Genomic DNA, 25715 nt, shown 5'->3' on the forward strand with positions numbered 1-25715 from the left:
GAGGCGTGCAGCTGCCGTTCGGAGCACCGCAGTATACAGTGATGCATTCATTTTTCATTAGGCTTTATCTGTCCTCTGCAAGATGAAATATTGCATCAGGATTTCACTCGCACTTTTATTTTTAAAACCTTTCCTGCCATTTACAATTGACCTCCATAGACTTCAACCGCAGCCCCCGAGGCGGCGGCCTGGTGTCAGCGAGCGCATGATGAATATAAGATTACAGAAATTACTGTTTGGTGATTTAAATATCTGAGCCTCATCTGTACTGAGTCTAATTGGCGGGGGTTAATTTGCCCCTGCTGTGGCTGGCCAGCAGCATTTTAGATTAAAACTCAATTGTGTTATATGAAGCGCACTTGTACACAGAATAACAGTCAAGTTATTAAGTGTTCACCCCGGCCCTGCGATTTTAAATACAGTATAATGTGGCTTTTTTGGGACCTGTTTAAAAGACACACAAAAAAAATGAAAAGATGAAGTAAGGATGCAATTATTCAGTCCTTTAAAGTACCTTCGGCTGCAATAACAAGGTTTTTAAATGGCAAATGTAATTTATATGTATTTATATAGAGCTTTTCTAGTTTTGATGACTCAAAATGCTTTACAGTAGAGTTTTGCCATTCAGACACACATTCATTCAGTACATCTATGTTCTCTTTGGCCAAGGAATGGGGGATCGAACTGCCAACCTTTTGGTTGCTGGACCCGCTCTACCCGCTCTGTAAGAAACCACCAAATTTTCAAGTTCTGCCACAAACTGTTCTGCACTTTTTCCTCCTGCAGGATTTCTCTGTATTTTGTTGAATCCATGTTCCCCTTTATCTTGGCAACCCTTCCAGGGCCTGCTGTGGTGAGGAATCCATCAGGCAAGATCCACCACAGCATGGAGCTCTCACCGCTAAATGCCACAAGGCAAAGAAACGCTTCTACACATGTTTTATATGAGTTAAACACGAAGGACACAGATTCATTTGGCTACCAGGCCTCACAATCTGGAAAACAGACATCTGATCTAATGTGAGGTCACGTGAGTGCTCACCTCGGAGAAGAAGCAGAGTGTGCGAGATGAAAACAGACAACAGACGAGCTCGGCAATTGCATCCAGCTCGGGCCAAGTTTAGAAACATTGTGCAACTGAAGCACTGGTGTCATCAGTAAAAAAACTGACAACACAGATGGTCCTGCTGTCCACAGGGGAAACATCATACCGACTGTTCTGGGTTTAAATATAGCATCGGAGATTATATTGGAAAAGGTAGCGATTAATTACTCCAGCGCTGCATGAAGAAGACTACATTTCATCTTAAGAAAAGCCAATCTCATAATGATTTAATCCCCTCATGGCCAGAGACATTCATTTTATTTTTAGAATCAGATAGACAAGTGAAATTCTCACTTAAAAACAGGTTCAACTTTAAAAAGATAGTTGTTGATACAGCATCACATCTGTCAAAAATCCTGAAACTAGTGATACGTGATTTAACAACACGCTGAGGTGTCCTTGAACGCACCAATATGGAGGTAAGTCTAAAACCTTAGTTGGTTACCAAGAATGATCAACAACAATTGAACATATATGTAATTCAGGTATGCAAATAGTTAATAGTAGAAAAAAAGTACAACAACCAGTGATGGTTCAGGAACTATGTCCACAAAAAGAAGCCGAAACAAAAAGATGCAAAGTCATATTTACTTGTGCTGCAACAAAGAGGTAACATTTTAACATCAGTGTTTCAAATGAGAGGTTATACACTTTTTCAACACAATGGTAAAGTAGAACAGCACACTGATCTGGTGCATAAAGCAGTAAAGTCTAATGTCCAGATTTCCAATACAATCTGCGATAATGTTCAAGTTCATATTTTGCAAATCATCAGTGAATTATTGACCTTATTCTGAGGGTCATGTTAAAAGTTGGGCACTGAACTAAAACAGAATTGAAGGCATCAGTTTAAGAAGCCGGTGATTCTGCTGAGAGTCAATAAAATGCAGCAAACTCTGTGACCCAGTTTTTTTTTACCACTGAATAAGAAAAACAATAAATAAGACAGTTTTGTAATACATGCACGCTGGCTTAAAATCATCAGCAAGAACAGTGGAGAGTGTGTTGTGTAAAAGTGTCTTCATTGCTTCAGTGCTCTGTGACTGATGGAAAAAGCAGCTTTTCTTCTGCCAGATTGTGTTTCAGTTATGACAGAAAGATGACAGTTGATGATACTGATCCTCTAAACACAAAATACTGTTTTTTCTAGCATTTGTTGTTGTATTGTGTTACGTTGTAGTGTAGATAGTGATAAACACTGTTTGTAAAGCCCGTGTGGACACAACAGCACAGGCCGCCTGTGAGCAGGAGGGATTGAACCGTCTCGACATGTGACTGCCACAGTCAGCCACAAGGCCATTAAATTTTTAACCAAACCTTTTGTAGTCCCAGTTAAAAATGTATTACTGCACAACATGACAAAGTTTCTCTTTTTTCCTTGATGTGTGTGTGTGTGTGTGTGTGTGTGTGTGTGTGTGTGTGTGTGTGTGTTTGGATGTGGCCGTTAATGGCGCATTCACTGCTCTTGACTTTTCTTTCCATTTGCCTGCAGGACAGATGTGTTTAAAACACACTTGTGAGCACAGCAGCATGGCTAACATGTAATCTATCTAATTATGACAGGGGAGGGGTTCCCCTGTAAAATATTAAAGAGCCTCCATAACCTTGGTTTCACCCTCCCTGTTTACACGCTCCTGACACACACACGCACTCTTTGCCTGTTAGCTCCGTGTCCTAAAGCTTCACTGGGATCTCCAGCACTGGTTTTACACCAGTGTCTTTTCAAAATAACTTTTAAACACAATAGCAAAGTAGAATTTTGGTAAAAGTGAATGGAAAAACAGCTCTGCAATAAACTGATTGTTGTGTGAAAGAAACACAGATTTAGCTGTGACATTTAATTATTTAAACTTTCTGTTGTCATTATACTATATTACATTGTGATGAGTTGCTGTTATTCTGACCATGAGGGCTGGATACACGTATCTGATGGTTCTCTGCATCAGAAAATAAAATCTGACATCTGAAAAAATTAATTTTACAAAGGTAGAACCTATAGTGGTGCGTCATTGTATTCAATTATTATGTCAATTTGCTTGATATTTGTGTATATATAACATGTATAAATAACAAAATTACCATTGATCTATTTAAAGTTTGGAAAATCTGTATATTCTATAATTATGACAAACTTGCACCTTTTTTATCATCTTCTTACTGCATTGGTCACGTGACTATTTTGTTCCAATCATTCTCCAGTGATTAGACCTGCAGTAAAAGTTGGACATTAACCCGAGAGATAAAATAATAACGAGATTTCAACCCCATGGGCACATTCAAGTCGGCGGAGTGAGAAATAAAAATGAACCAAACAATGGATTTGAAGACTAATTACAATTCTCGTTGCGTTCTTAATATAGTTCTTAAACAAGGTGCTGCATTTCTATTATATAAGTACATAAAATTGCTCACATGCACAAACTACAAAGAAGATGTATAATCCTACTTTTGAAACAAGCAACAGATTGATCCCACTGACACAGAATTGCATTGGAACAAACTTATCGTAGCAATCAACATAAATTATTTAACTTCAACCATTATATCAGTTTGTTAGTTCGACATTTATCGCACAACAATAACTTAACACTCAGAAAGCATTGAGATACCAGAGTAAACACCCATAGCTGAGTAATATTTCCAGGAAAATCAGCAGGCAGTGGCAGCAGCAATTTGCTTGGAATAAAATTAGATCAAATGTGGTAAACAGCAATAAAGAAGGCGCATGAAATGTTAGTGGCGTGTTTCCTCCAGCTCAGCCACCTGTGATGTGTAATCACTTTTAAAAAAGGAAACAGTTTGCTTCCCCTGCAGCTGTATCAGGTAAACTGTTGGGGAGATGTAGTGTCACTGTTCTAATATGACTTTTTAACAAGATCCAATAGTTTTGGATATTTTCTGTTTGATAACGTGTCGTGTTTTCTGTTTTACCCAGTGTCTGTGTGGTGTTATCCTGCAGCATGTCCCAGCTATTTCTCCTCATGTGGGGGAGGAGGAGCAGGTTTGGGGTGAGGGGTGGGGGAGTTTCTGGGGGGAGTGCCGGGGATGAGAGGGTCCAGGTGTAAGCATTTGACCGCTCACATGGGGAGTCTTCCTCCCTGAGATAAATGGAGAAACGTGGTATCAGCAGGTCATGTGTAATAAGCGTTCATGATTAATGTCTTTAAAGACGAATCACCTGAGGGACACTTCAATCAGGAAGCCACGCTGTGATATGATAAATGTGCACTTCTGAGTTAAAACACACACACAGGAGAAAACTTTCTCACTGGCCTAATTGCCTCGGCACATGAAGAGGATTCATTTGATCTTCCAGATTTGTTTTCCAAAGGGAACATTTCGACACATTTTAAATAAACTTTGAGCTTAATTTTTAATGCCGTTTGACCAATATTGATATCGTACTTCTCCTGAAAACAGAGGGACGAGTGTGTGTGAACTGCTTTACACCATTTGAGCTTCGCAACATGTGGATTTTGTGTACCAGGAAATTACAAATAAGCAACAAAAAGCAGCAATTACATCCGGCAATCTGTGTTTTTTTTTTCTTTCTTTGTATCTAAACCACAACGGCTCATTCATTCCGGTTCCAAGTCATTCCTCAGGCTCAGTGTAGCATAACGTAAACACATACGTCATCCACAGAGTTCAGCCACCCTTTGGTGCTGCACCTTTGGTAATGAGCAAAACTCCTGTTTGCCACATACTGTTCAGTGACAAACTGATGAATGGACAGCTGTGTACCAAGCCTTTGTGCTAATATTGCTCATAAACAACAAACAATATGGCCAATTGAAGTTGTACCGACCAAACATCCAACTCATCAACCAAACATCCATCCAACTACCAACATGAAACTTTGCCTGCAAAAATAAAATATAGCACGTTATCAGCCATAGCCCATTATCTTAATTTGCCTTAATTATTTATAATCCAACATATGAAATAAGCCAATTCAGATTTCCACACCCATATCATCAGCCTTTAGCGCAAACATTAAAATGAGCAGAACATCCAAACACAGCAGAGTTATCTCACCATTTCAGATGAGAGTCCATGTTGCTGTGATGTGTAAACTGCTGTTCACAAACTGAACACGTTCTGGTCACAAGAAGCAGCATATACTGACAACCTCTTTGACACGGTTTCAATTATTTTGGAGCCGACTCCAGGTAAAGTTTTAGTAAACATTAATCAAGTTGTAGACCTAGCAGTCTCCATTAGGTTGGGTCAGTCCAGAATTGCAAAAAAATGGGGTCGGGGCTTGTTTTTCAAAAACACCCCACAGCCCTTACAGGAAGCCTGTCTCTTCTGCTGCCAAAATAATTGATTAACCTCAGAAATGTATTGATGTAGTGCTTTTCTCCTTGTGAACGTAACAATGAGAATTTGGTCCGACGAGAGCATATTGAACAATCCATCAGCCGGTTGAAAAGGAGAGAGAACAGCCCGACTGTAAATCACATGTGAAAACATGTGGAATGGATCAAATTATATTCAAAGAGTTAGTTAAAGTTGGGATTAGACTTTAAAATGTTCCGTTGACTAAGTGTAACCAGTTTCTGAAGAATTGTTCAAAACAAATCCCTGACAAGTGAAAACGAGTTGAAAGATGGTTTCCCTGCAGAAGCATACTGAGAAACAAATTTCCAGCAATTGTGGGTGTTAGAGAAAGAAAGTTTGAAAAATGCAAACAGCGAGGGAGCATTATTCTGACCACTTCATATTCCAACAGGCGACAGATAGACAGATACTTTATTTGTCCCCATGGGGAAAAATTGGCTTGCAGCATAATCACAAGGTGTTTCATCACGACATCATAGAGCCACGATCACAGAGTCACCAATGGCATCCTCATAAATCCTCCAACACATACGGAGTCAGTGATATATACACACATGCCAGTGCTCCCGTGTGGGGGGGCGGGGGGTGTAACTGATAAGCTACAAATTTATGTTCTGCTGGAGTATATAATGCTTTACAAGGAAAAGGCTTCCAGAATGGGAACGATTTTCTCCTCGGACCAGTTGCATCAAGCAGGACCTTTGTATGTTGCCCCTTCAAAGGGTAAAAGTTATACCTTCAGAGTAAACAAAGTTTTTGTCTCATAATCGAGGTGGTCCTATTGTTTAGCCAATGTGGTTCTGGGAGATAAGGAATTCTACCCTGGTTGCATTTTTTTATGGATCATGGAAAAACATTTTGCAAGTCAGAAAAAGGTCTTACGGGCCATGCTATTCTGATTGATTGTTTCATGGTAATGATTAGACACCCTAAAGCTCCTGGTTAAGGTTAGAGGTTCTGGTCGTAGTTCATTTCTAAAAACGCCAATGCCAGTATGAAGCAAAAGACAGGATGTGATTACTTATCAATATTTAAACAAAATAGCAATCTTTCCCCAACCTTAATTGTTACCTGTTAACTATACGTGTTGCAGAAGCCTAAACCTGAATATACACCCAAGAATCATGATGTAGTCACCATTCAAATATTCTGTGTAGAACGATAACATCGTATAACATGGGTAAAGTGTTATTACAGTAAGTTTATTGACAAATTCACAAATCTGTAGAATACAAGTGTCATTTAAAGAAGACAGGGTTGAATACTTCGAAATATAGCTTCAACTTGTGTAGAACCATTATCACTGCCTCTCTAGTGCACAAACATGGCAGATTGTATTACATGTACCGCCATTGAAGTCTAATCTTTCTCTCTCTCCCTCAGAAAAACATGAAAAATAAAAAAAACAAGATTGTATTGTTTGCTCATCTATTTCCATTTCTCAAAATGCCCGGCCTCCTGTTGGTTTGTGTAGCTGGGGTTCTTTGACCACCGCCGTGGCTGCAATTCCTCCCACACAGGAGAGAATGGCATGACATTTACCAGAGCTGCAAGGCGGTAATACATTTTTTTATTTTTTCGGAATGGCAGCACTGGAATATACAGGGCTGAAAGGACCCACGCTGGGCCCCACTGGGACTCCTTCACACTGGCACGCTAAGCTCATTCAGATGGGGGCAGTAATTACAGGCATAGAGGCAAAGCTGAACTAATGCATACAAGGTGTAACGGGCTCACAGACCAACTGTCTGTCAGTTTGCTGCTGGAACACCCGTTGGACCTAACCATAACCATTATGACAGATGTTTGTGACAGCTCCTGTGATTTACAGTGGCCACAGTGTCCTCGCTGTTCAGAGTGATCAATCTCAAGATGACTTCATCACCACGGATTTAATTTGAGGTGATTAATTATACACTCATATTTACATGTAATGCCACAGATCTCTGAAACAAAGTCAATCACTGACCACACTGGAAACCACTCGTGTAGCTGCGGATTCTTACTTTCATTCCCACTGGCCAGTGAACACAGCTTTACTATTCTACAGTATAAAAAGCTTTGCCAGCTCATCTCTACTGCACCACAAAAGTGACACATCCCCACCTGTAATTGTGCCCTGGTCTTTTTTTAATCAAGGCATCATGTAGTTAAGACAGCAAACTGTACAACCGCAGAACACACAGAAAATCCTGCATGGAGTTGTAATGAGGCTTGCCATTATTTAGAGTCACACACACACACGGCCACTGGATTTGCTTAACACAGTAAAGTATATTTATTTCCATGGACAGACATTTGTCCATGAAAATAAACCAGTGGGAGCAGTAACCTCCGGCTCAAAGGCCATATTTTCTGATTTTAATTGGGTGTCTTCACGGTCGCATTGAGAGAGGTCTCTGTTGCAATACAAAGGAGGAAACTAAGAATACCACTGCCCTTTCATTATTCCCATAAACACTGCAATTGCTCTACAGTGAAATGAGAACTTTTGTAAACTCAGAACGTGCACTTGTTAACTTACTATTGAAAGTTAACTAATTAAGAGGTTGGTGATGGTTGTTTGTCTGCTTGGCTGACTCTCTGCCTCTTTGTCGGCTCGTTTTGTTGTCAAAGCAATTTCAAATGTCTGAGGCAGCAACCAAAAACATCATCTCAGTAGGGTGGCACTGGAGCAGTCATAATCAAAATCACATCTCAGCATCTTTGATATGAAAGCTGACCCCCCCGTGAACATGAATATCAATCTCTTTGACTGGCACTGAGCGTTTTTTTTCCCCTAATACACGACTGAAGAAACATTGAATTATTTTCCAAAAGAACTTCTACTGTTCTCACTTTTCTAAATTTGAATTAATTACATTTTCAGGATTATTTAAATGTATCTGTATCCCTGAAAAACCACAGCTTGCTATTTGTTGTCTGCAGAGACCACTCTTTAATTTGCGGATGGTCTGCAACAGCGAGGCCAGACCTAGAAAATGCAAATGACTGAAGCCGTTTTACGACATGCACCGAACTCCAGGGGCTGTTTGTGAGAGCGAAAATGTCAGAGTGAGAGGCTCCAGACATTTTCCGAAGTTTCTCCTGCCAATGTCCAAATGAGGCCGTGTGAGAAAATGGCAAGAGATCCTCAGGAGGATTCCCTGCGAGCGAGTGGGTGTGTTGATGAGGTTTCTAACACGCGTCGGGTGGACAAACAAAGAAAACGGCTTGAGTGATAAAGTTACATGATTGGTTGGCCGGCCGAATGTTGGAATTTCTCCATTGGCCGAGGAGGTAATTTAGCCAAATGTTCTGGGATTTTTTGGAGAAAAGCAATTACAAATAGCTCATTTGTTTGACACTGCATGATTATCAGTATTGAGCAGAAATTGTCAATGGCTAATCACAGAATTAGCCACTGCCATATCGCAGCAAAGAGGGTTAGTAACCAATGCGTGGCAGTGGTCGTTCATGTAGAAAAATTGCAGGTTGCCGGTAAATGAGACATTAAAAGCAACTTAAGGTCGTGTTGCAAATAGTTAAAGCCAACACCCTGAGTCACGGTTATATTGCAGTTGAGAAAGTGCTGAACACAAACCTGACACAGCAGAGAGAGGAGCCAGAAGCCGTGTCCACTGGCGACTAAGTAATTCCCTCTGGTACTGCAGGTAAAATAAAAACTGGGCTATCAGACGAAGGTGTAGCTATGGCTCAGGTCGTTGGGCGGGAAAGTGAGTGGGTCAAAAGGCTGGAGTTACACAACTACTGCATCAGGATGACTGTTCGTAAACTCGCCCAAAGAACGACACTTGCTACCAGAGATACTTGCTGTTACTAACAATTTCATATACTACAAGAATCCCCCTATTCTAATGCAAAGACTAAATGAACTCTGAATTGAAATACACAACAATCTGCTGAATCTAACTCAACTATTGTCTACACACTGGCTGCTGCTGGAGCGGGCAGTTAAGGGCCTTGGGCTGCTTTGCTCTTGGAGTTGCATGAGGAGGTAACTGAAGGAGACTGATCGGTAGCTGACGGACAGCACCTCCAAACCTACATGTCAGGATACTGTGTGTTGACACATGCTGACTGACATCTTGGTTGTGCTGACCTGCATGAACAACATGTTCCAAAAAGATTGTGTTAACAATTCAAAATAATGGTGAACGTCCAACCTGTCCAGAACATGACCCTCATTAGCCTGAAGGACTCGACACATGGACCAGTTGAACATACTCATCATACTGCATATGATCCTCTGCTGTAGATTTAACTAGCCAGCATTGGATAATGTATTTTAAATGAGCTCAACCTTAAACAATGCAAACATTATATGTAATACTAAAACCATATACCATATTTTCTCCTAGATTATTTTCACACTGATGTTGCTTCTTTTATTTTGGTAAAAATATGAATAGGAATATCCAATTCCACCACTGCAATAAAAGCATTAAAAGATCCCACTCATAGAGGCTGCAGCAGACATTTTGCTTTGTGCACACAGAATGCATCACAGAGGTGACTAAGCATGGAGCATGTGGGCATCATTGCCGACCTAAACACATTACTCAATGCTTTTAACTATGCAGATGCTGAAAGCTCTCTGAAGAGCTACAGACTGGAGGCTTTCGAGTGCGTACACAACCACTTCGGGTCACAGAGGGGTGTAGCACCGCCGCCGGTACAGAAGAAGTGCTACTTCCTCCCAGTGAGAGTGCTCACAGGATCAGGAAATCCCTCCTTGGGAGAGTTTTGCTGACTTCTGATCACTTCCCTTGGAGAAATATTCCCCGACTTCACATCTCTGGCTCTGGTAATCCCCGTCCCTGGTGTGGCAGCAGAACGTGGGTTCAGCTTTCAGAACAAAGCCAAGGAACAGAGGAAAAGACGCTAGACCTAAAAAGCATTCACTTGTACTGGAATCTCCCCCGAAGCATTTCTTTACAAGAAATCAACCGGTTTAGGTCAATGAACACCAGGAAGAGGGTTAATGTGTTTAATATTGGTTTGTTCAGAACTTATTTGTGTAATTCTCTACTGTTGCAATTATTATAAATAGTTATATTTTGGCCTTGCAGGAAAACAATATAATTTTGGAGTCAACATGTAAAAGAATCTAATTAATCAACAAATCCAATCATCCAACCATCTGCTTTGTGTGTTGTTGACTTAGCATTAAATGTCTCATTGAAAATCTGTTTTTATGACCCCGTCTGAAAATATGACTCAAAATGAAAAAAGAACCCATGCTCTGCCTTTAAAGGTCATATTTTAAAGTCCACCTCTTAATTCTGCCCGTGTGAGAGTTTGAAGAAAAGGAAAGTCCAAATTTTACATAATACCGGAAATTCGAGCCGAGCCAAACCCTGACACTGATCCTCTGCTGACAAATATAATCCTATCAAGTTCATTGAGTGGAGGTGTTGTCGTTGCTAAGTTATGCACTTAATGGATCTGGTTTAGAGTTTCAGGTTCCTGTTGTAGCGGAGGTCGGAGGCCTTTAAAAGCCACCGTGAGCCAGTTACTCAGTACGGATCTCCTTCCTGGCTGTAATGAATCTCACCGTTGGGTTTCTGTGGAAAGTAACCCAAAGAGTGACAGCTTCATAAGGACAAGGGACACAAATGTATTGGTCATACAAAAGGATCAATGTCTCTGTTAAACCAAGTGCATGAAAGTGAGATAAAAAGAGTAAATTAGTTAGTATGTACTGGCGAGGATATTGAGCTTGTATATTTATTTATATGTATATTTGATAAAAAAGACTGCCAAACACTTCAGTTCTCTCTACAATGGAAATCAAATACTGTTCATACAGTTTGTCCCGAAGTTCCCACAAATGTGGTACCCTTAATCCCAATCAAAACCTGAGCCCTAACCTTAACCACTATGACCTCATCACCCAACCCCAACCCATTGGATCTGGGTCTTAAACCTACACAACCTTAACCTCACACTTTAACCTTAAGTCCTTTATTTACAGCTTGTTAGAGCTTTTACACCTGAATCCAAAAGTCTACCTTTTAATAATTTATCTTAACTCCTTCAATTACTTGCACTCAGCTGCAACTTGAATTAGACCATGGCTTCAAATCCTAATCTCAACCAATTAAACATGTTTCATCACCTAACATTAACTCTGACCAAACCAAATTCAATCCGCCTTACCAAAGCTTCATGACACATTTCAAACCTAGGAAAACTCTTCCCAACCTTTCGAGATAGATTCACAACACTAACCCCTCCAACTATATCTATACCTGGACTTAAACTGATGAAGTTTCAGTGAAATCTAGGATAATAAAGTTTGACTGTACATGATTTCAAGCAGGATATTGTCCACCAAGCTGCTTAAAAAAGGATGCAGTAACACAGAGACCTGTGATCACCCAAACAATGTGGGACTCAGGTACTAGATCTGTTTAGCAATGCCTTTATATTTAATACTGCACGAATAAGACCATTAAAAAGTGTTTTAAATACTGCTGACTCATTTCCTAAAGGGAAATACACAATGCAATACAATTGGTAATTCACCACATGGCTCTCATTCAGAAATGCAGGGGCCACAATCACCTTTATTTCTTCTGAGTTGGCCGCAGAGAGAAAAACACCTTAAATTTGAATTAAGCTTGTATAATCAAACGCCGGATAGTGCTATAATCAGGATTAAGAGAGAGAGTGTGGTTTATGAGTCCATTTGGATGTTACATGATCTAGTGAAACACAGAATAGAGTATAATGAGCAGTAAAAATTTTATTCAGTGAGAAAAATCTTCCAGCATTACGACGAGAAGTGCAGCATAAGAAAATCCATAAAAACACATGCAATGTTAATAGATTTTAATGATTGATTCAAAGATAATTGGAACGTCAGGAATGAATAAGTGCACGAGAACAGAGATATGCTGGAGAGTAATGGTTCAGCTGGTGGCAGAGATTCAATCATATAACAGCCGCTGCAACCTTGATGCAAAAATGACTCGTCTCCAAAACACCAGACGATGAAAACCTGAAAAAGTTAAGTGCAATTGAGTTCAGTTCAATTTCGTTCTTTATCCTGGAGCAGATAGATGGGGAAAAAAGTCAATGATCAGACATTGGATACTGGGGTTGTAAATGCCATATAAAATGGATGTTAGCAACTTTGACTCAAGTTTCAAACATTTGAATAGATATTTTTCAGTGAAGTAATAAAAATCATTATTAGTACTTAGAGGGCTGCTCTTAACTATGAAATATGCAGTATCTGGATAATGAGAATGCTCTTATTCCCATAATCTTTTCTACAAATGCAAAATAATGTGTAAAACAGTATAATGAGTGGTCTTGAGTGGATGTGCTGCATGCGCCTCCTGACCCGACCGTGACCACGGACAGTGAAGATGTTTCCTTGACAACAAAGAGCCACGGCTACCAAAGCCCTAGTCAATAGCCAGGGGTGAAACAAACATCAGCTCTCTAATATTTAAAGTGGCCTCACTCCCCAGTCATTTGAATGCAATGAATAGGTCATGTGAAAGTCAATTGATTGGGACAATCCCATGGGTCATACAAAGAAACTGGGAATGAATCCACTTTTCAATGGAATTTGGCGATAATCTATACCTGCAAGCCTTATGATGTGATCTGACGTAAAGCAGGGCGTATGATTTCAAACTAGGGGAATGAATTGATTGGTCGATTGATCAGCAAACAATCATCTTCCCCCACAATGCCGACCGACCTCAACCTCTGAGGACCTGAACACCTATTTGTCTCAATCTGCTCAAGTTACGACACAGAAGTTATGTTTTCACTGCTGTCCATTTGTTAGTTTATTGGTTGGTTTGCGTGTTGTTTGTAACCAAGATGACACATTTAACATGACAATACAGGGCAACATTTTCACAGGTTCCGCAGGAAATATTCCATGAATCTCAAGCTCAATCAGTTTGGTGTCAGTAAACATGTCTTGCACAAGTTGTTCTGCTTGTCTTTCCCCTGTTCCTCCTCCCCCTCTATCAACACATGAAGAAGGGAAGACACAAGCTGACCTGAAGAAATTCTCATGAAACTTAGATGCCCCAGAAAGCATGTCCAAAAACACGCAGTAAAAAGTTTCAGTACATCACAGAGCAAAATACCTCCTTGAACAGATTGCTATTCTTTCCACGTCACGCCTCTTGTACAATACAATAACACCGCCGAGCAGAACGGCAGCCTGCACAGAGGTGTCCTACTTTAATAAATGAGCTGTAGCTCATGTAGCTCGCAAAGAAATCAGATCATCAGAACTGCAAATGTGCAACACAATGTTGTGACAAAGTACATCTGAGGCACATTAGAGGTTTAAAGTAATGAAATTGCTGCTTTTATGAAGAATCACTTTTGAATTTGCATCGTATTCCCTGTGTATATACTCAAGGGTACGACACGGTTGTCTTCAGGTGTTTTACTAACATCAGTTCCTGTACACAAGTGATTTAATCAAATTAGGAAGAACAACTCTAACTGTAACTGGGAGATTATCATTCCCACATCAATGTTATTGGCTGCCTCTCTATATCTAAATTGAGTTAATGACGGTTATATGAATCAATAATGTGTAAAAGGCAACCTGCGGATGGTCTGATGGAAATTGGCTGTAGGAGTCATTAGTAACGATGTCGTGTGTCATCAGAAGAGCTAAAGAGCCGCACACGAGCCTCCTAGAAACAACACGTGGCAGGGACCTACTGTGAGTCTGTATATGAAATCATTGATATGTGGTGACTGTCAGTTCAGAACTCTGATAGTATGATCAGTGCTGGTGGTTGAGCAGTATTTTCACCAGCACAGAAACTATCAGAGTCATTATCGGCCCGGCTTGCAGTGCGTGTTTAGTATATCCGGAGGGTGACCATTTGGGAATTACAGGAACACCACTAAGCTGTAAAATTACCTTCCGTGCACGCTCTGATCTCGTCTTGATTCAAAGTTGAATTGCTTTGTGGACGAGTTTTCCACCAACAATCACAATTAGTTTTTACAGTTGAGCTGTTTAGAGATTTGTTGTTATGTTTCCTTGACTGTTTTAAAGACTTCACTTGTTGTTATGGCTCCATTCAGGAGACGTTTGCTTGAAGGACTTTATGGCCCTCTAAGCAAACAATCGTTTAAATTCAATTAAGGCCATGAAACACAGTTGAAAACTGTCCTTTTAAAGCTTTGTTGTTGTGCAGTCTTGACCCATGTGCAGCGACTATATCCAGCCTAGTATGTGTGTTGCACGTGACACTAGGTAAACTCTTGCGAATGTGCTGTGAATAAAATAGAATCATTAGCACAAAGCTCTGCATAATGAGGAATAAACAATAATGGGATGAACCCACTGTGCTTCTGCCCATCAGAGAATTTCATAATTAGCAATTAGTGGCCATTGTATTACGGTTGGTGCAACTCGAATCTGGCTGAAGTGTCGACATTCACTTACCTATCCGGAGGCATTGAGAATAAAATATCCCACTGGATTCGGACGTGATTAATGTCTGTCACAAGAAGGGCTGCAATGGCAGATTAGGCATGATTATGAGAGGGCTCATTTATTTTCAACATGTCATTATCTTTGACAACATTGACGAAGCAAACGGCCAGACTGTGTTTATGAGTGCAAGTGGAAGCAGTGTTTTCCTGATCATTAATAGTTTGCATGAAAAAAATAATTAAATAAAGTCGAGGAGGAGCAATGAAACAGTAAGAGACTAATTACATTCCACAAATGTGCATTAGTGTATAAATCAAAATATAGACATTTTAATTCAAACGTCATTTGGAAGCAAAGGTTTTGATAATAAAAAAAATGCACTTTATGGTGCAAGGAAACACTGAAATCTATCGGCCCTTCCAATACTGATGCTGTCGAACATGTCATGTGCAGTCAGTTTAGATATTTACCTTTTCAAAATTGTAAATAAAAGAGTAAGATTTATGTAGAGGCGGCATTACTGTGATTCAAGAACACAATTAAAAAGTTATTGTCATCACAATGTAAAAATGATATACTTATATCCTAAATTTAATCAAGCTGCACTCATGCATATTAGTTTCCTAAATGTGTCTGACTCTCTTTAAGATCCATGAACTGTTTCCTTGGAAATAAGTGAAAATGTAGAAAAATAGGATCGACCCCCTGATCTGGATTCACAGCTAAATTGAATCGATTCTACCCTGATCAATACCACATCCTTCCACCAAGTTCCCGTGGTAATCTGCCCACCAGCTTTTTTGACAAATCCTGCTAATCAACAGACGAACGCAGTTGAAAAAAATAACCTCCTGGGTGAAAGTAAATATGCCAGAAAGTAAACTACACAGAGATTCCTCTCTTCACCTTGACTATTGTTCCTCCTCGTTCATTTCACCCAGATTCAACCCCCGTCAGACATCTTGTATCTTGTCCTCATTAATTCTCTTGTTTTCATCTCCGTCCTCATAAATCTAATTATGAAAACCAAAAATGTTTGACAATTGTTTTTTTTAACCAGGTGTCTTGTCATTTGACCAATCATGATACATTTTGATGAGCAAAATGTGAATAATTAATCGCTGTTTTCCGAGGACTTGATTGCCAGAAAACCAAGATAAATACAGTCGGAATAGAATCATAAAATATTCACTTGTGTCGTGAACATTATTAACTCCAATGTCATTCGTACATAGATGCACGTGTCCTCGTCCACACAGCTTGACCATGAACTCTGAGGTAACTGACGACAAATAATCACTGTATTCAAGACGTCGTGTTGCGAATGTCAACCAGATATCATCACACGGCAAGAAACACTGACCTAAAGCCTCAGGGTCAAGGTTCAAAGAGCGCTATCTGCAGCGAACACAGATCTCCACCGCGTCCCTGACATATCTTCCAGTCGGTGCTGCAACATGTTTTACAGCGATTGTGTTCGGGTGTAGTGTGTGACCACTTCTGCGGCCCCTCTAGTGAGCGTCTCGCACTCGACAAAACGCAGCAACACAATCGATGACCTTTCAGCTCCAATAAACGTCAGACATCATCATCGGCACGCTCGCTGCCAAACTGTCTGTGTAACTGATCTGATTACAGAATACTCTGTTCTTTTTGTCTTTGCACTGGTATTTAATGTCTTTACTTCTAAATGTAAAATTAAAAAAAAATGTAGTAAGATTATTCCATCACATTGATATGGACGGTGAGATATTTCTTTTTTCTCCTTCCCTCCATAACCCAATTATTCTAGGAGCGACTGGACTCAAAATAAGAGTTGAGTTTTATCTGAGCCTTTACATCACGATGACTTGGTGCCATCTACTGTTAATACAGAGATCATCTGATGCTTGGGGATGTTGTGCACTCGAAAAACCACTGAGATCAGGGCAGCTCAGATTTGAGATAAATGCATTCTCTGCTTGGATTTATTTTGTTAAATGTGCACTTCTACATTTGTCCAAAACAAATCTCTATTTTATTATTATCAGAATTTTAAAGAAAGAAAAGAAAAATCCACCATTTTGCTCACCATATGAGGAATTTTCTGAAAAAGGAACAAAGAAAAACAACATGAATGTGACACCAGCTCATTTCTCATTAGAATAGCTTGTATAACCACAGGCTCGATGTTGTTTGTGTTATTATATAGGAAGACTCTCACACACAAAGCCACTCCTCATGTTTGCCACGAGCAACTCAAAGCAACACATGCTTCACTATATTCACACAATTTGTACGGACGATCTTTCCCCAGAATTTCAACATGGCGCCTCCTTCGACGGGTAGTGTGTTGCCACCGCCGCGGACAAGTTGGATTGTGGGAGTTAGGTATTAATTAGCATATCAGTGACACAGATTAACATACATTTACATATATTACGGCTGAATTAATCATGGCATGTAGTAGAACTTGGAGAGGCATCTGAAAACAGTCTGCTCTGAAGTCGATTCAAGGAAGAGAGCTCCCTGTTCTTGCATAGTAATCTCATGCAGCTCCAATAAGCCCATACAGCGTGTACAATAGCAGCCTGTGATAACCGGGCTCTCGCATACATGGTATTGATTGATTTCTCAAATTCAGCATCTTCCGTTTCCTTGGTGTGGCTGAGTTTCTCATTAGTAAAGGATTTGGTTGTAATGTTTTTCGCAAAAACATTTTTTTATGGAGTTGTTTTACAATGATTCGGCTATAAGCTTCAATGTGGCTGCTTCATGTCAGGCTTATAGGACCCAAACCGCTAAGTCGTGACCCACAACAAAGTTATCAATGCTTATGAGAAACCAGGAGCTTTGGATACTTCATCTTCATGGAAAAGAGCGCCACTCTGAAACAGCCGAATATCTCCGACAATAGAGCCCTGTGTATTTGTCTATTTGTGTGTTTGTTTGTTTGTTTGTTTGTTTGTTTGTTTGTTTATTTCTTACAAACGCTACAGAACAGATTAACACAAAACTTGGTGGAAGTACATGGGCCAAGAAAGAACCCATTCAATTTTGGCTTGGATCTTGATAAAAGGGGTAAATCCAGATTTTTAAAGAAAATCATTTCTTCATTCTGTGAGTTTTTTTTATCTTAATATTTTCACTCCCCCCCCCAGGAAATAACTCATGATATCTATGTGTGTGAGGAATTTGGTGCAGCTTGATTAATGTAAAGGAACCGTTTGGACTCCGCGGTGGTAGATGTGCTCCACTGAGAGCCGTTATAGATGATACTGTTTATTTGGCTCTCCTTGGTTCCTTACTCGACCTTGGGGTCAGCTCACCATGTGGGTTCACCTCATTAGTCAATAGAGACATTTCTGAAATCACAAATCTTTCTGAAATATTGTAAATATTATTTAGCTTTTATTTATTTCCATGAATTTGAATGTTTCATTTGCGCTCTTGAGGACAGAAGATGTGTAATGCTCAGTTGGTGAATGTAATTTACTATTTTGTCAAGGTATATTATGTGAAGTGTGTGTATGTTGTGCTTAGGACTCTGCATTACTCTTAAAACATGACATTTACATTTTTTAGGATGAATTTTAAACATCTTTCTTTTTACTTGTGTCCCTAGTCACACAAGCGTCCTTGGGTTTCTTGGAAGGCGCTATATAAATTCAAGAACCTGAAAATTGGGTCAAAGGTCAAAATTTACAGGCACAAGAAATCGTTTCTTTATTCGCAGTTGGTCATAAATTGTAAATAAAAGGGCCAAAATATCAATTTCAGTCTCTGTAAAAGTTGAAACAGGACGTGTGTCATGTGAATAACATATATATCAACCCGAAGTCCTCTTTCAGCCACAAATCCATCCCCCTCTCAGCCGAGGTGAAGCAAATCCACAAAATAAAATTGATAAAATAAAGTGAGTGAGTCTCAAAGTGGAGGGATTAAACTAACACATCAAATGTCACAGATTCCATTATCAGCATTTTGGTCATGGCTACTTTTGTGGTTTGCTATCTCGGCGGAAACACACAGCGAGGGTCCCTATCTAGGTATGAACACAGATCCTGCCTCTGGCCCAGGTAGCACATAATGTGGCAGCGCTCTCAGAGATGAACACTAAGCAGATAATGTGGTTCCTCCCAATACTCATCATTAACTCCTGACTGCCAGGTATTTTGTTACAGGCCATATTGAGCCGAGACCATATCATTGGTAGTATGACTCGGGTCCTGACCGCCTGTTCCACCCAGTTAAGAGTAATACGAATGGGTTCCTTTTTAAACACTACTTAAACAGCCCTCTAAGTGTTCTTCAAATTGTAATGTAATGAAAGTGCCATGCATGAAACTGGAATGCAAGTGCTGGAGCAGCCGGTATCACTTGAAAAGGGGCCATTAAGAAGGCAACCTGCAGGACTTGATGGACAGCTTCTTCTCTACGTTGCAACACGGAAAAGGGCTGACAACTTGAATTATATGGTCACTGCAGCGGTCCGTATTGGCTTTGTAGACCTGCTGACACCTTCACAATCAACTTGACCCATCACACACCGAGCCGTTCAGCCAGTAAGAAGCGTGGGTGCAATGAAAAGCAACTCCTATTTCACGTTACCCTGAGTATATGTAGGTACGGCAAGCGACTCTTCCAAACAATGTTTCAACCAAAGAAAGCGCAGGAGCATGTAAAGAGTAAATTATTGTTTTAACTCTGGAAATGTCAGGTTATAAAACATAAGAGATAACATATACTTTAATTACATTCATTTAATAGAAATGATGACCTGAAGGGCCACGTTTTACACACTGGGAAAAGAAAATAGTTGGAACACATAAAATAAAACTATTGGTAACACAAGAATTTTAATTCCTTCAAATAAAAGTTTGTTGTGTGTTACCAATTGAAGGATTTTTTTTTTGAGTATTTAAGACTATTTGTATTTCTTTCGGCCTGATTGTGACGATGCGTCTAAAACCTAACATCCAGTTCACACAAAAAAATGTTGTTACCTCACATTCACCTTGAAAACATTATCCAGAGTCATGACTCTATCATTACCATTTTAAATAGAGAATATAAATCTGTGCAATCATTTCCATAAACATGAAAATCTCCTTTAAGAAAAACATTGTTCTTTAAAGATAAATACAACAGATTACTTTATTTATTTATTCTGAAAAGAAGCTGCAACTCATTGCATGACTTGACCTGAGGTGATGTTTTTTTTCTTTCTCTTTCTTTACCAAAGCAGATAAAGACGTTTTAGAAGAGAGATGTTTGTTTCATTATTCAGATCAAGATCTAGATAAAGAGAAAGAACAGCTAATCAGATGCATACAGAAAATAAGAGCATCCATGTGTGTGCTAATGTACACTGTTGTTTAAAATGTGGAAAAACCTCTGTGAGGGGATTTCCTGGTTATTTTATTGAAGCTGTTGCCCCTTCAGTCGTCTCTGTTTGTCCCTGCTGAGCTCGGCTTATTAGTTTTACTTTGGGCCTCATGTGTAATGACCGAAGCCTCAATACTACATATTATTATATACATTATTCATGTTATATTACAAACAATACAGTGAGTGTGTCGGAGGGAGAAGTGTCTGAAAACGCAGACACTGCACTTTTACAGTCATTCATGCACAGTAGACAAAAGGACTTGACGACTGACATTAAGAGGATGTATTCAGAAAATAGGTGAAGTTCTACTGCTCTACTTCTTTTGGTGCAACAGTGATTTTATATTTATCACTAAAAGTGTGTCACTTTCGAGGGTTTTACTACCACTGCTGGTGTCGAGAAAGACTGATTCGCTTTTCTGCGATTATGCTTCAACCACGCCAATACCCACCTCGATACGTCTCGGCAGATCCTCTCATAAGATATTGTAAAATATGCCTTTTGGTATAGCCTGACGCCTTCACGTCTAACATGGTGGATGGGATCCGTGGTGTTTTGAGTAACTCCACTTCCTTAGGGGAACGATTTATACATCACACAATGCCGGAGCCAGGAGAAGGCCTGACAGCCTGAGAAATGGGAATGTCAAATATCTGACTTGAGCTTTTTATGGCAGTTTCTCAGTTTGTACTGAGTTGTGTGGTTTGGGCCTGGGAATACTGAGGCCTCAGAGAGATTCAATACAGACGTTCTGTTGATGCTCTCAGAGACGGTCCGTTTGACATTTTGACACCACTTCTATTAGTTTTGTCTATTTCCACCACTGGCTTGTCAGTCAAAATGAGAGAGATACTGGAACCTCTGGTGTGAATACTCAAAAACAGTTGATTAATCATGCGTGAAGGTCCGTCAATTAATCAGCAGGACATGGACCTTTAAAAAACTAACCAATTCAACTGAAAAATGCAAGACCGCAATGAATTCTTTTTACACATTAGCCATGTTCTTTCCTATTAACGACATTTAGGTTTGGCTAAACAGTCTCAGAGAACTAAGCAATGGAAAGTAAGTGGTAAGAGTGCATTGTTTTTGCGATCTTTCAAACAAGACTTGGAAATTATGATAAAGCTGTGGAGTGTACGGTGGCCCTGAAGTGCAAACCACAACGGCAAACCACAAAACAAAAGAACAAATCATAAAACACAACGGTAAATAAGAAGAAATGCAATAAAATGAATTCCTAACAGGAAAGATAGTCGCTTCCATCAACAAGTCTTGTCGCCGATTGGACGTTTGCATTGTCCTACTTTTTAACAGGAACAAAGTGCTGACAAAATGTGTTTTGTGATTTGTCTTTTTATTTGCCGTAAAGACTTGCACTTCTTTCGTAGAGATGATAAAACATTTTTAAGGAAATTGTTGACAGAAAATTGAGATGTATAAAGATAAAACCAGCACAAAATACAGTCTTCCTGTCTAAATATTACTATTAATAATATCAGATATAGTGATCTACCAGCTGCAGATTCTTCTAAACATCTCCACATAACTTCAGGATGTTCCTGCTCTTTGTGATTCCACTGTAGCACATGCCTCCGCCGAACAATATTCCAGTACTGCTCGGGATGGGGGGAAGGTTGCTATGATCATGCATGCTTGCTGAAATTACATGCAAGGCCACCATTTTGAGGCGTCTAACAAAAGGGCCATCCGGTGGCGTAGCGTGGCATCGAAACGACAGTCTTGCCCTTGCATTGTTTGACACGTCACACGATGGCAACGCAGTAACTCCTTAGCTCCTAGAGGTCACGGCGGATGGATGCACCACTAATCTCTGACACTCACTGTGGGACGGCGGGGGAAATCAACGCAAACTGGGGCTTTAGATAACTTCGCCATCCACCAGCGACCTCAAATGCAGACACATCTCTGGGCGCGCTGTGCTCCGTCGACCAAATCCCTCTTACTGCTCGGTGACTTCAGACAAGGAGCCGGCGCCCGCCCCACAAGGATAAATCCCAGCAGAGAAAAAGACTATATATTAATCTGATATTGTTGTTTTATTGTTTGGGGAATCATGCAGTGCAAAGGGATGATTGATCGGAGGGCTTGAGAGACTTTTATATTGTCAAATAGGTCCATTTAGGGATCCGTGGATGTTTCTCCAGGGGAATTGATCTCACCAGTCCAAAGATACATAAGTAGCATCATGTACAAGTGTTTTCCTCTCAGTACAAAAGAATAGGAACTTAGATACCTACTTACTAACTAGTACTGGATTATAAATTATTCTATTAAATAAATACTTTGTATCAGTTTTGGTAGAGGCAGATTTAGGGATCTAATCATTAGGTACAGTTCCCAAACGAAGCCTATATTTGTCTCCAGTATCCTGTCGACTCACTCTACTCTGGATGGATAAATAGTGACTGTATCCTCCTCTGTGCCCCAAGAGGGAATATTATCAGGAAGGTTTGTGGTTTCATCGATTTCAAGGCTGCAATCATTCCCATCTGATGTAGTGGGCTGAGTGAGGATAAGTGAAGCTCTGCAGTCCGTGGACCGGCTCGGTTTGACAGAGGGACAAGTTCAGAGATAACTTCAACGAAAACAATCCACTCGCTACACGGGTCTAAGAGGTTATTTCCTGTAACCACCGGGTGCCAAAGCATTGCCACTCTATTCAGTAAATGTTTAATTACACCGTAAGGGATAGAGAAACCTGCCCTCCAGATGCCCTGGTCCATTTTTGTCCTTTCAACTTGAAATGTATGTATTATCTTTCTCTTGGGTTTCTAAAATTGGTGGTTTCTGTAATTAGTATTCTGGTTTGAAATGCTTTATGTTTCTTTCTCCACTTTTCTCCGACAGAGCACATTCATAGGATGACCCTATTTCAATATACTTGCGTAAAAAAAATAAAATGCACAAAGTACAAAACACCTCTAATGGCCCTCTCTGGATATCTCTGTACAACTCTCTAATGGTGCTATCAGAGTGAGTTTCAAACCATTTAGCAATTTGCGGTGAATCAGGGAACACGAAGAAAAGAAAAAAAGTTGAATTCACAGTTGCTGTGGTTGAAACATCAAGACAGATGGAGGAAAATGTGCTTGCACAGGTTTCTCTGAAAGAATAGGGAAACAGGGAAACCCAAAGCAACACCGTACTTGGTTTTAAAAAGGTCTAATAAATAATGATGTTAACTTCAACACCCTCTCCTCTCCATTGGAGCCTCCGTCGTTTCTCCATCCCTTATTTATCACGTGCTTATTTTGGTTTTAGGTCAAATTTTATTCTGAAAATATGGCACAGAAGCCCTCAAAACCTTTCATGCCTTCACATCTATATGATTCCACACTCACACACACACACACATTATATATATATATATGTGGATTACTGATATCCACCATGAAAATAAACATAATGAATTAATCAGTTGGCTATGTATTTACGGAACTGGCTTCCATAGCTCATTGTGTGCTGCAGCGTTTTAGTGCTCTATCCAAAAACCTTGTGGGAGCAGCAGCAGGGAGGATCCCCTTTGTGTCCTCTGGCATTTTCCATCACTGTTCTTTACTGTCAGTCAGGGGCACAAAGACAAGGCACTCTGGGCCTTTTTTCTGAAGAGCAACCTAATTTTCATCCAGGAAAATAACTAGATTAAATATTACGAACATATTAAATATTACAACCACTCAAAATAGTAATTGTAAGTAATTATAAAAAGATGAATTTGCATTTCCTGAAGCACCATTTTAATGGATTAATTTCCCCTCAAATTGAGGGATCTATGAATATCATGTTTTTTTTAAATCAGTGTTAAACCTTTTCCTCAGATGTCAAATTAAATGTTGCGCACCAAAATATATCAATAAACGAACGACCCAACTGGCAAAGAAAAGGTAAAATTCTATAGTTTCATTTGTTTAAAACAAATATGTAAACAATTAATTATATCCTTAAATGTGTCTTTTTAGGGGAAAACGTTAAAATGATTCCATTATATTTAAAACATTAAAACAACGAGTAGAAATTTCAGCCATTTCGCTGAAAATCAATCAACCAACATCAGCAAAGCAAAGATTAAACTCTCAAGCATAAGTAAATAAAATCTGCTTCTCGTTGTCTTAATCAATCTGTTTGCCAAACATAACATAAAATAAATATCAGAACATAAACACTTGATACAAAATTAATGGCCACATATGCTAGTTTTTTCCTGCAAGATATATTCTGATGTCAAAGTGCCCATCCCTCTGCCGAAATCACATGCACGCACACGTCAGCAGAGCTCGCACGGCTCGCCACCGTCACATTTAACAACACAGTACAGTGAGAGAAGCCTAACGGTCCACACTGCCTTGTATTTCCCTGGTAAAGACCCAGCGAGCAGCTCTTCAATAGTAATGAACTTCTTAATGTAACAGTCATCACTCAGCCTGGCGACAATATCACCAGTCCACACAAACTATCAAATCGCGTCCGCTGCAATAACATTATCAGGAAGTGCCTCCAATTTATCTTTATTAAATCAATAGGGATCTGATAGCCTTACCTGCAGTGGAGAGCTTGGCCCGGCGTTGGAGCCGTGAGTGTCTGGTGCATTGGGGACAGGGGGGAGATCTCTGGTTCACTTGTTGTTGGTCGGGGGCCCGGGTAGTTTGCTGTGTGGCTGGAAGCGACACTCCTGAGGGCCCACTGTGAATAGAGGTCAGGATAATAGACACAGTCACACAACAAAGACTGATAATCCTGTCTCGCCCCACAGCTCCCATGTTGCAATCAGACATTTTAAGAGCAGTTAAGTTGCAGTGAGGGGCAGCTGAATGAACTGCGGTTAGGAAAGACTCCCAAGGTCCCATTATGGACAGTAACCGGTGTCAATTCGCAGCAATTAGACCACTCAGATGTGTCAGTAGACAGGCCTCAAATTAATAAATAAATAACGCCGACCACAAGTGCACGCTGATATAGGCTTTTGAGTCATTTGAGTCTCCCAGCGGTGTATTTCAGAGCGGAACACTTAGTCCTTCAAAAAGTGACGAGGTGTACCTCCTCCCCTCCACTTATCCTGGGTGACCTTTGAGTGAAAATAGTCCTTAGCGAGCAAGTTGCTTAAAATCTGCTTCCGCCGGCCATTAGCAACATTTGTTTAAAGTGGCACACGTCCTTTAACGCCGCTTCACTATCAGCTCAAACTGCTGAGATACACACAACGGTAAGCAAGACCACTGCGCTCTTTACTCCGGGAAAGCATGAGTCAAAATCTGACATTAGCATTAGCTATAAGATGAGGACTAAATTGTAATGGTGCAGATAATGAATAAATGAAGGCAGAGGATGCAGTTATCTCCCAGCTGATGTTGAACACCGTTCAAATGTACAGATCAAGGTTGTTGCCTTAGGCCTCGGAGCAAAGGGAAGTAAAAGAGTAGCCCCGGGCTCACCAC

General features: G+C 40.1%; 1 long non-coding RNA gene across 1 annotated transcript in view; it reads right to left on the minus strand.

Moving 5' to 3' along the window:
• The window catches only part of LOC117760705, a 64782-nt gene extending 39867 nt beyond the window's left edge, over positions 1-24915 (minus strand). The window contains exon 1 of the long non-coding RNA XR_004613712.1: positions 24821-24915. This is a non-coding gene — a long non-coding RNA (uncharacterized LOC117760705). The remainder of the gene's footprint in view (positions 1-24820) is intronic.
• Positions 24916-25715: the final 800 nt, after the last annotated feature.

The sequence above is a fragment of the Hippoglossus hippoglossus genome, chromosome 4 (assembly GCF_009819705.1).
Source record: "Hippoglossus hippoglossus isolate fHipHip1 chromosome 4, fHipHip1.pri, whole genome shotgun sequence".
NCBI lineage: Eukaryota > Metazoa > Chordata > Actinopteri > Pleuronectiformes > Pleuronectidae > Hippoglossus > Hippoglossus hippoglossus.